The 11,807-nt window shown below is 42.8% G+C and overlaps 1 pseudogene; it reads right to left on the reverse strand.

The window, feature by feature from the left end:
* Positions 1 to 213: 213 nt before the first annotated feature.
* On the reverse strand, positions 214 to 1,000 carry LOC116913652 (annotated as a pseudogene).
* Between the last annotated feature and the right edge of the window lie 10,807 nt (positions 1,001 to 11,807).

The following is an 11,807-nucleotide window of genomic DNA, read 5'->3' on the forward strand; positions in this document are numbered from 1 at the left end:
TCAGAGGTTACATCGAGTAAGCACGATTACAATTCCATTCAGAGATCTTGACTCCTCAGGTGTATATGTATGATCTACTGTTGACAGTGGTAAAAAAAAAAAAAAAAAAAAAAAAAACTCTAATGCATAGTTTGGACACATCCTGACAGCAGGATCTTTTACACAGAGTTTCATCTATATCACAGAGCTGTTCTCCAGCCAAGGACAGGCTTCTCACTGTTGAACCCCTGAAACTCTGTGGCCTCCAGCTTGAGCAGTATTGTAGGAATCTCAAAGCTTACATTTCATGCCTAAGATATGGAACTGGACTGTGGATCGTCCAGTACAATCATTGCAGAGAATATCAACAGTAACGTTCCGGTATTCTGATGGCACAGGAGTCGGTGCTACCTGATTATCTAATTGTCTCCAGTACCGAGTCATGTCTAAGGCCGAATGCATACACAAAAGGCATCTGTAACCTTCTTTCAACATTTCTTCATAACATTCTATGTAGGAGATGCCCACATGGCAAGACATGAACAGCAACACGGGAGGTGTGAATGTCCTCCAAGCATATTGGACAATTCTGCCGGGAAACATTTTCAATACACTTGTGTTTTCCTCGAAGATTCATGGCTAGGCATAAGTTACATTTCAAGCAATGGAAAAAAATCTTCCTTTGGACCAATCCTACAAATCCCACAGCTCTCACGGTGATATTGTTTCTTGTCTTTGTCAAACAGGTGGCAAATAGTGCAGTAATATTCTCCAAACAGTGTGCTGCAGACCTCACAAGTTTGCAGGGCATGCTGGAGTTTTTCACAGTGTATGATGCACTGCACTTCCTTTACTTTGAAACGATCTAGCCGATGATCTTCATTGGTATCATGACACAGCCGACAACTATAAAGCTTGTCAAAACAAGGTGCTTGAGGAGACAGGCTCTGTCGTAGTGCTCACAACCCCGCAGCCCTTGCGCCAGGCCGCGGACGCCATCTTCCCACACTGTCGCCACCATCTCCTCCTCCCCCTCTCCCTCACAATCCATAGAACCTTCCCCCAGCTTGGAAGCCACATCTGAAAAAAGCAGAGCGGGTCTGATACCCCTCCTCCTGGGAGCAGATGCCACCACAGTCAATATGGCAGCTGATCACGTGATTCTGGAGCAGCCGGATTTCCGGTTCCTGGTCGAAGGGAAGAAAGCCAAGTGAGACGCTTAGTCCTTCGTCAACATTAGTCGCTGCTAAGAGTAGTAACTATTAGGTTGGCTCTTCTTAACTCCCTCATCGCTGCCAGCCCAGATTACAGGGCGATGGGGACCACTACGATGCCGGCAAAAGGGCGAGTGTCTCTCTCTTAATGGTCCATAATTCACTGCTAAGTCACTTTGGGTCAATTCCATTTCCATGACTGGTTCTAGGGGCATATATGTAGAAAGGGAAAAGGGATGATGAGACAGAGATACAGGCATCAGGCTATGTCCACCTAGTCAGTTTAGATACAGTTCCAAGGCGTGGGGGTAAGTTTTTAAAAGGTGAAGCAGTCACACTTTGAGTCAGCACTATAAATAAATAGCAATGCATCCAAATTTCTAAGGGTGCAGTGAAGCGATTTAAACATGCCAAGACCAGCAAGATGGCTCAGTGGGTAGAGGTGGCAAAGGCTCACAATCTGAGTTTAATCCTTGGGTCCCACCCACATGGTGGAAAGAGAAAACGCATTTCTGAAAGTTGTCCTTGGACCTGTACATGTAAGTGTGCCCACACATACACATGCATACATAAAACAAATAAAAACATAAGTAAAAATAAACACCTCTGTAATCAAGATTGCATGTAAAGGCTGTATTTAATCATGGTCTCACTTATTGGAGGATAGGGAGATTTGCTTGTCTGTGTGAATGTAAATATATACGATGTATACGTATGTGTATGTGTATATGTATAGCTTTTGCATGTGGAGGGTGGTGATCTCCCATTCTCATACATATAAAAGCTAGAAATCTCTTCTGTATTTTGGGATAGGGTCTCTCATTGAACCTGGAGCACACAGGCCAAGCTGGCTAGCTGGCTACTTGCCTCTGGGATCCTTGCTCCTGCTCTGTGTTGGGTTACATACATGTGCCACCAAACCCATTTTTTCATATGGATTCTGAGGATCCAAATTCAGCTCCATGTGCTTGAGCAGTAAGCAGTTTACCCACAGTTTCTCTCCAGCCCCTCAATTACTCTTTGAAAAAGCATTTATTAAAACGGGATTAATTAAACAACATGTAAAACAGACTAATATCTAAACAGAGTTGTGACTCTCCTGATTAAATATCCTTACACTTAATGAGGAGGAAAGATTTGTAGCTGAAACCTTGCATCTGTGTTCCCCGAATGAAAGATGCATTTATCATTAGCCCAGATCAGGAGGTTCAACTCTCACAAACATGCAAACTTCAGCATGGAATCTTCATCGAGATGTGCAGAGGATTTGCCTGGCCCCTGGAAATGTTATGGCCTGCCTTGGTATTGTTAATTTCGGGGTTGCCTTAGCTCAGTATGAATGTTTTTTAGTTTTTTTATGAGTCTCATTGTCGACTACTGCAATGAGCTGTAGGGTGGGGTGGACATAGAATTGTTTTATAGCAATAAAGGATTATCTTGTGGAAATCTCTTCCATCCTTCCTTATTTTTTACTGCTCCCCTACACTGACTTAAATTTACAAGCACTCCTTCAGGCCTCTCTCAAATCTGTTCTGGGAAAAATTAGCTTCAAACGCAGACATTTCAAATGCAGACATTGTAATGCATGTGTAATGCACAGGTCGGCCGGCAGCCATTTTTGTGTCTTCTCAGCATCTGCTGCACCACATTCCTACCATGGGAAGGAACAATTTTTAAATGTGACAAATTTCTCATAGATTTATAATATAAACTGAGAAAAGAGCTATGACATTTTCTTCTAAATAGTAGTGGGATATGTTAGAGTTGTGATTATATATTTTAGTATTCACCTCTTGAGGAGGAAGATGTAATGATAAAGTAGGTCACTGGCAATTTTAATAAATCATTCTCTACAACCGTGGAGAAAAGGAGAAAGACAGCTATGGTAATAGCAGTGGTACAGGCTTGCAATGCCTTCATTTGGGAGGTTCAGGAAAGGCCATCTGTTGCCCCGGAACATCCTCAACTTCGAAATGAACTGAAGGTCACACAAGGCTCCATGGAATCCTGCCATACTGGGGAAAGGGATATCTGCCTTTCTAAGTTCAGAAAAGCCTACATTAAACCATTCAAGATAGAACAAATTCTCTTCTAGAAACACTAATGAGCATCTAAAATACACAAACCACAAGCAAGATGTCATTAGGTAATACTCACCAAATCTAGTTGAACGTCAAGAGGCACAATCAAGAGCATTAACTCTTGAAACCAGAGGAGAGACCTGCTTTCCTGAGGCATGATGGGCTAGGTTATGCTGCCATGACAAACAGCCCTACCATTTGCTTAAGCAATTTTTAAAGTCTATTCCTTACTTTCTATTTCATGCCCACCATACGTTTAAAGAATCTGTTTAAGGTTGTCAAGAGTCCCAAATCCAAGGTGGTGGAAAAGACACTGTCAGAAATATTGGCAAAAGGTTGTCAGCTCTGGAAGTCCTCAGATCAGAAATTATGGTCTACAGCCAAGCACCAACCTAAGGACCAAGAGTCCTCCTGCCTAATAGCAGAAGAGAAGATGTCTTCTGTGGGTGCCATGTACGACACTAATTACTTCATCTGAAAACTATTCAGATTGCTCACTATAGATAAACTCATTGCTTACTATAAAGGTAACATTCTAAAATACTGCCATAGGAATTGACAACCAAAACAAACTTTTACAGTCTACTCTGGGTGCATGTAATGTTCCAATCATGAGGAACCTTTTTAGACAATACAAAGAGTTTTGTTCTTTATCATAAAAGTGAGGGAAAGGCTACTGATATCATTTAAACTAGCCTGCAACATTATCAGATTTTGACTTTTAAAGTATCATTTTGCTTGCTGTGAAGGAGTGAGTTTAGATTGCACAGTGCCCTTTAAACCAAGGGATCAGTTAAAGGGCTGAAAAAAACCAAAGATGATGACAAAGTCCAAACAAATTGGGTAAAGTAGATATCTTTGAGAAAGACAAGTCAAATTAAAAAAAAAAAAAAAAAAAAACCTTTGTGATTCAACATGGAGGATAAGGAAGAATCATCTAGAATATTTCTAGGGTTCTGCTTTGCCTGACACAGCACAAAGATAATAAATGAATTGTTGATTAAAGCAGGAACAGGGATGGGGAGATGGCTCAGTTAGTAAAGAATGAGAGGAGAAGATGAGTTGGATATCCAGAACTTAAATTAAAAGGCCAGTGCTGGGGTATGTGCTGGGCAAACAGAGGTAAGGAGGTCCCTAGACCTTGCTAGCCCTCCAGTCTAGTTAGGGCAGTGATTCTGAGGATGAGTCAAAGACTTGTCTCGAAACAAACAAACAAACATAAAAATGAAGGTGGATGCTTCTGAGGCATCACTGGGGCTGTCCTCAGGCACATGTGTACACACACAACACTGAAAAATAAAGAGAGAGACCAAGGACTTGGTTGTAGCCATATTGAGTTAGAAGTGTAATTAAACACCAAACAACCGCCGGTTGTGGTGGTGCACACCAGTAGGATTTACTGAAGGAGGCAGAGGCAGGAGGATCACGAGTTCGAGGCCAGCCTGGGCTACACATGGGCTGGAGAGACGGCTCAGTGGTTAAGAGTACTGACTGTTCTTCCAAAGGTCCTGAGTTCAAATCCCAGTAACCACATGGTGGCTTACAACCATGTATAATGAGATAGGATGCCCTCTTCTGGTATGTCTGAAGACAGCTACAGTATACATATATGTGTGTGTGTGTGTGTGTGTGTGTGTGTGTGTGTGTGTATGTATATAATACATCTAAAAAAATAAAAACCAAACAACCTTGGGAAACATCTCTGTTCCATCAATACAGTTCAAGTGAGACTTACCAAATCCTACAGGCCAATCATCCACCTTCCTGATTTAGAAATAATATCACCCACAATAGTCCAATCAAGGCATCCCCTGGGGGCTTTCCCCTCCTCAACTTTTAAGGAAGATTCTTGGACTTTCCACTTCAATCTCACTGAACGGGTTCGTCGAAGGCTGGAAAACCATGGTAACACTTAGAAATGTCACAACAAAAAACAAGAAAACAAACAACAGTATACAAGATGGCTTCCCACTTACATAAAGCAAAAGGTCCTGGTTCTGCTTAAGCTAGACTTAAGCAACCTTCGGTCACTTACATTTAGGAAACGTTAACCTACAGTGGGTATAGGACATGTCCAAAGAGTGATCTAGAAGCCTTTGAAGTAACTGGCACCTTGGGGGCCATTTGAGCAACTATCAGATACTAGACAGAAAATTTCTATTGGAGGAATATTCATTTGGATCCCTAAACTTCCTCCTGATCCTAAGAGTTTTTAAATGTACTTAGCATGCCTCAACAAAACTTCTCTCTCCCTTCTCATGGTGAAAATACTATGGCATTTTTTTTTCTTCACCTGATTAATGCTTAGCTTAGGAACAACTTAATATCTTTATGAGTGAGGCATGAAGAGAAAACAAAGAAGAGGGAGCTATTGGTCGCAACACAGCATAGACTGACCTAATACCAGTCCAACAGAGTAGAATAAGAAACTTCAAGTTGTTTCCATTAGCTCTGGTTAACTTCAGAATATCGATTCTACATGGACTTGTGTATAAAGTGTGATTTCTGAATGGATTCATGAAATTAAAAGATAGGAAAGAATACTTTTAAGAACCAACGTGAGCTATGGGTAAAGGCACTTGCCACCCAAGTCTTGTAACATGAGTTTAATCCTTAGGCTTAACCAGGTGGCCAGTTTTTCTCTGACCTTCAAAAGCACATTATGCCATGTATTTCTTTACAAATACACCACACACACACACACACACACGTGCACGCACACACACACACACACATACACACACACACACACAATATAATTTTACAATTTTTAAAAGATCAAATGTGCCAGCAGCCATGATTCAAACACCAGCATGCCAGGGGGCAAAGTGAACAGGTGTGCATATGAAATTTATCCCACACCATAAACTCTACTTTCCCAGCCTCATGATATGTGTATGAGATGCTTCTTACCCCAGGTCATACACCCTCCAGAGGGCTGAACCTCTCCTTAGTCATGTTGAGGTATCTTTTCTTTGAATAACATCTCTTCCCAGTTAAATCTAGTCCAGAGTTCTGCTCCCCATAAACACTAATTAAGTTTCTATCAAAAGCATGAAAATGTAAAACCCAGAGTCTTCTAGAATATTCAGAATCAGATGTGCTTATCAGAAAAATCACACAGATGTTCTTGTAACAAGCAGAATCCAAATTAGTCATTCATGGTTTCTGCTGATCGTATCAGAATCATGGTCTCTGTGTATCATCAGCATCACCTCTCCTTGCAGGGAAAAAACGCTGCCTTCCTAAAGCATCATTGCCTCCCACTACCCCCAAGCAATATTTAGACACAGAACGGCTTAACAGGAAATAGAATCATTTAGCTACAAATGATTCGCTACCGTGAACCGTTCCCCAGGTGAGTCCTAATGCGGGCAGTTCCCAGGGAATAGGCCTTTGCGGCAGCGACTGATGTGTTACCTGAGTCAAAACTGTGCGTGACAGTTTCATGTATTCACTAGTCCACGGAAGCAAAACGTGAGCACCAAGTTCCCCTGACTCAGCATAGATGTGTGCTAGGTCACTCACCTCCCACATCGGGACATGGGAGCTGATTCAGAAAGCTCACACTCACTAAGGGAAATAGAACCTAGTCAGCACCAAGCGGGCATAGTCACCGTCCCTTTGATAAATTCGTGTGTTTGAATCACAGCCCTATGACACCCTGATGAGATTGTTAGGGAAAGACGCATGCAAATATGAATGCAAATCAGCCACAGCGTGGGAACCCTGGGGCGAGCAGAAGCGCCTCTGATTTCACAAGCTACTCTTCCGTAGGGTCAGCTCAGTCTGCAAGCAGAGGCAGGGTTCTCCTAATGTTCCCCTAGGTGGTTTTGTGAAGTAGTTAAGGTGGGGGAGCAGGGAAAGGGAAAGAAAAGGAGCAGCAGAAGTAGATTCATACAGTAATCGGCAGAAGAAAAGGGATGAAGAAGGGAACCCCAACCAGGGAGAACACAGGTATCCCTTGTGGTCATCAAAATGAAGGTGCTTTTGTGATGCTTTTTGTATTCTTACTGTGTTTGTGTCTCATATATAGACAACCGTTTATACCTATTTTTAATATTTTTGCTTTATAAAATTTGATGCCAAGCTGAGGATGTAGCTCAATAATAAAATACGTAGGTAGTGGGTACATGAGGACCCCAGAAGCACACACTTACAAAAAAGTATGGGATGGGACAGACTAGAAGAAAGGAAGGAAGAGAAGAGAAGAGAAGAGAAGAGGAGAGGAGAGGAGAGGAGAGGAGAGGAGAGGAGAGGAGAGAAATGACAGTAAAGCTTTACTTTACCCCGGTGTGGCAAGAATGTGCTGTAATCCCAGAACTTAGAAGGCATAGACAGGAGGATCATCCTTAGTATGAATCTAACCTGCTCTACAGGGCGAGCTTTAGACTAATCGGGGATTCATAGAAAGACTCTGGTTTCAAGTGAATGAAAGGAAGAGAAGAGGAGTCAAGGGGGAAGGAGAAGAAATAATTGACCCAAAAATGGTTTTCAACTGTTCTCCAGAAGATAGTAGTCACTCAGAGCATGAGTGCTGCCTAGGGTTGGGGGAGCGGGGTCGGGAGGGGGGAGGTAAGAACTTGGGCCCTGGAACTAGACACTACCAGTGACGGCCACCACAACCTCCCCCTTACTGAACCCAGGAATTTTGGCACACTGTTTAAGCCTGAAAATGTACACTTTTCTCCTTAGTTCCTTGGAAGTAATAACACCACTCAGGAGATTTCACCAAAGGTCAGATGAGATAATGTCTATAAAAAGATTAGCAAGAACTGGCATTTGGTAGCCAATCAATAAATGATAGCTATCATCGCCTCGGAGACGGTGGGTGTGTTTACTGACTTCAGGCTAGCATGATAAGTGAACTTCTGTACTGTCTGCCTAGAAACGGTTGACTCTGTCTCTCTTTCCTGCTGCTTTCCCATCAAAGCCAAGCTCAGGGACTGGAGTGCCATTTAGCTGCTGTAATTGCTTTCTTGATTGTAATTAGTTACAGTACTGTTGACTTCACATTTGCATTGCTAATGGACCCTTCCCAGTGGACTGACATTTAGGTTGGCTCTGAAGACTCAAAAGCCTTACAAGTTTCCACAGTGAGCCCCCAAATATTCAGAAACTAGAAACTACTCGGATAGCACCCATGGGTGTCCTTGTTCAGGAACTTGCTAGGTGTTGCAGCACTAGCATTAATTTATAAACGTCGTCATAGACCAGGAAGCAGCTTAATGTGATCTGAAGCCAGTGAGTAACTTACATTTAGAGAGCAGCAGTGCGAGATATGTTCAAGCCCCTTCCCAATACCTATGGAGACCTTGGAGCAACATGTCACTGACCCTTTCCTGTCACTCCCACTCACCCTGTCAAGATGAGAATGATTTTTATGCCCATTTTACAGATGAGAAAACTGAGACACACAAACACATACAGAGAGAGAGAGAGAGAGAGAGAGAGAGAGAGAGAGAGAGAGAGAGAGAGAGAGAGAGAGAGAGACTGATTTGCTTGCTTCAGGTTACACAGTCAGCAATGGTCAGTATTCAATCCAGGTGTTCGATATGGTCCCTGGGCTGTGTCATCATCGGTGTGACCACTGGGAAAAGCTGTTCTACTTAACATTTAAATGGAATTCGGAGCCACTGAAGAGCATTGTTAAAACTGACAGTTACTGTGAATCATTAGGCCCAAATGTGCTGAAAAACGGAACAGTCCCTCTGCCCACTGGGATTTGATTGATGCTTGGGGGCCTGCAAATTACTTGAGACCTGACAGACTAAGAAAGGCAGAGCTTGTTCAAATGTATATGTGAGTCACTCAGCAATGAGTAACTCACAGAACACCAAGGTTGGGTATAAGTCGGCATAAGAGAGAGGTGGTTTTTAGGGCTTCCATGAAACACAGTGTGGATGGTTGAAAATGCTTCTGAATGCTGTAGAGGCAACGGATAGCCTGTTTCCATGGCAGCTGAATCTGAAGAATCTTCGGAGAAAGGCTAATGGCAGGTGTAGTTTCATGATGCTCCAATGAGTCAGATAAAATTTAATTCTACATCATCTGTGGGTCAAATGCTATCACTTTAAGCCAACCTTTACCCCAGTCTTGAGGGTGTGGCTAAGTCTCTTCTACAGTCACCTCTGAGGGGGAGAGGGCAAAACAGCTCCTATTCTAAATCAACTTGGAGCTGAATGTGGGGTGCAAGCACTCCGAATGCTGAGACAGGAGGATCATAGGTCTGAGTCACAGTGGGTTACATAGTGAGTTCTGGTCTCAAAAAGCTAAGCCAGCAATGCAAACCAGATTAGCTTTAAGCAATGTGCATTTGTAATGAGTTCTTAGTAACTGTGCTTGACAGTCATTTTCTGATCACACGTAGTACCTACAGTAATATCATGATAATGTAATGTTTATTATAGGTAGTTCTTGACCCTTATGAACTGTCAAATAAATAGTTGTCAATAAATAAGTAAGTAAATATTAAGTTCTTTCTGTTAATATAATGAAAAGGTAGGTTTCAACATATGTGTTGCCTTCAAGGACATAAAATACTATTTTTGAAGCTACTGACTGAGCAACTGTGGTAGAAATTACACCAGAATTACTGGAGCTAAAATAGGGAAAATCCGTGTCATTTCACATGGGACAGATAGGGGTAGTAGCCAGCCATTCTCAACTCACCTGAACTAAATCTCACTGCTATGTTTATGTATCCCAGATGCATGGATATATATATATATATATATATATATATATATATATATATATATTCTAAAGCTGGCTTCAAACCCTCATGAAGCTCAGAACTCCATCTTGGCCTTTGGGAAACTGGGAACAAATGATGTGACTTAAAGGCCTATACACCAGAGGATTTAGCAGATTCCAGTCTGTGTGTAAAGACCTGTGAACTAATAGCATCAAATGCAGGGCAACCCCAGCTCTCCGAGCTCCTGCCTCAGACTGGAGGGAAACATATCCAGCTCTGCTCTGCCTTCTGGATCTCTTCAGGTCCTTGGGAATCAATGGTGCCCGCCCACACTGGATCAACCACCAGTTCTCTGAGAGTCACTTGAAACTAAAATCCAAAGAAACATGCTACATCACCACTGAAGACTGTGAATCCCGCTGTGGGGTAGTGTAACTTCAGTGCCTTAGGATCCTATCTTATCCTATGCCAACTGGTTCTGTGGCTGTCTGGACAGCTACAGCTTAGATAGCACTCCGGTAGGATGCAGTTCTACGCATGCCGTTGATTGGTCATGGATGAGTGTGCATGCCGTAGTGTAAATTACCAACTGGGTGAGAACGAAGATTCTTTTTCACCTTGGTGCTGTGCCATGTGTTTCGAACACGGCCTGCTATTATAGTCATAGTATGAGCATAGTGAGTATTAATTGAGTTAGGGAAAGAGTGAAACAAATTATTTCTCAAAGTACCTCCTTCTGGCTTAAATGGATTTTTAGGGGTCTGCTAACTCTATGCTTCGGGAGGACATGGTGGTGTCCTCTCCTGCTGTTCACTGAATAGATGAAGGCTATCATAGGCAGGAAAACCTTTGACCAGAGGCCCAAGTAAACCACAAACGCCATGTAGACTTTTATTTTCTCTTTTGAGACAGGGTTTTGTGTAGCTCAGGATGGTCTCACACTCCCTATGACTATGTAGAGTATGCTGAGATAACAGGCATGGGCAAGCATGCCGAGTCTTTGTCAGGAATTGAACCGGGAGCTTCAGACATGCTAAACAAGCACTCTGTGAACTGGGCTATGTCCCTGGTGCACCCTCCAAATGAACAGATTTGCCAGATAGAACCTGAATCTCTCAGCTCTGTATTGGTCATTATTCGCTTAGGGGTTTCCAAAGCTGGGTCAATGGGTTAATGGAGTCTTAGCAAATCTTAGGAGCTGATATATAACATGCATACATACATACATAGATACATACATACATACATACATACATACATACATACACATACACACACATACATAAACATACACACACACACATACACATATATTCCTGCTCTATCATGGACGGTGTGACTCAGAAGATTCACTTGGGACCTAGAAATCCCACTTTGTTCTCGTTGGATGGCAAGTGTTCTTTCGCAGATGGTCCCTGCACTAGCTTTGATGAATCTTAAAGTGGTATTCAAAGGGAAAGGGAGAGGTTGGTGCGGCCAAAGTCAATGTCCACCGGCTCCTGGACTGTGCCAAGGGCTGGCCCTGGTAGGGAGGCATAATTCGTGTGGGTAAAGTGACTTTAGATCTTTGGGTGGAATATCGTGTGAGCATGCCAAAGATCAATATTGTGTTTCGTCTGAGATTCTCCGCTCTCTTTCTCCTGCCACACCTTTCACACTGTGATGGTGGGAACAATAACAAGCCTGAGCTATTTGGTTTCATGAGCCCTGGTTCTTCCGCATCTCCTTAAAACTGTCAGGGCCTTGCTGCACAAACCCGGGCTTGCAAGCGTACGATGGAGCAAGCGTAACAGCCGGTGTTCATTCTTTGATTCCCGCCCCCCCTCCAATTGTCCT

The sequence above is a fragment of the Rattus rattus genome, chromosome 12 (genome assembly GCF_011064425.1).
Source record: "Rattus rattus isolate New Zealand chromosome 12, Rrattus_CSIRO_v1, whole genome shotgun sequence".
In the NCBI taxonomy this organism is placed as follows: Eukaryota; Metazoa; Chordata; class Mammalia; order Rodentia; family Muridae; genus Rattus; species Rattus rattus.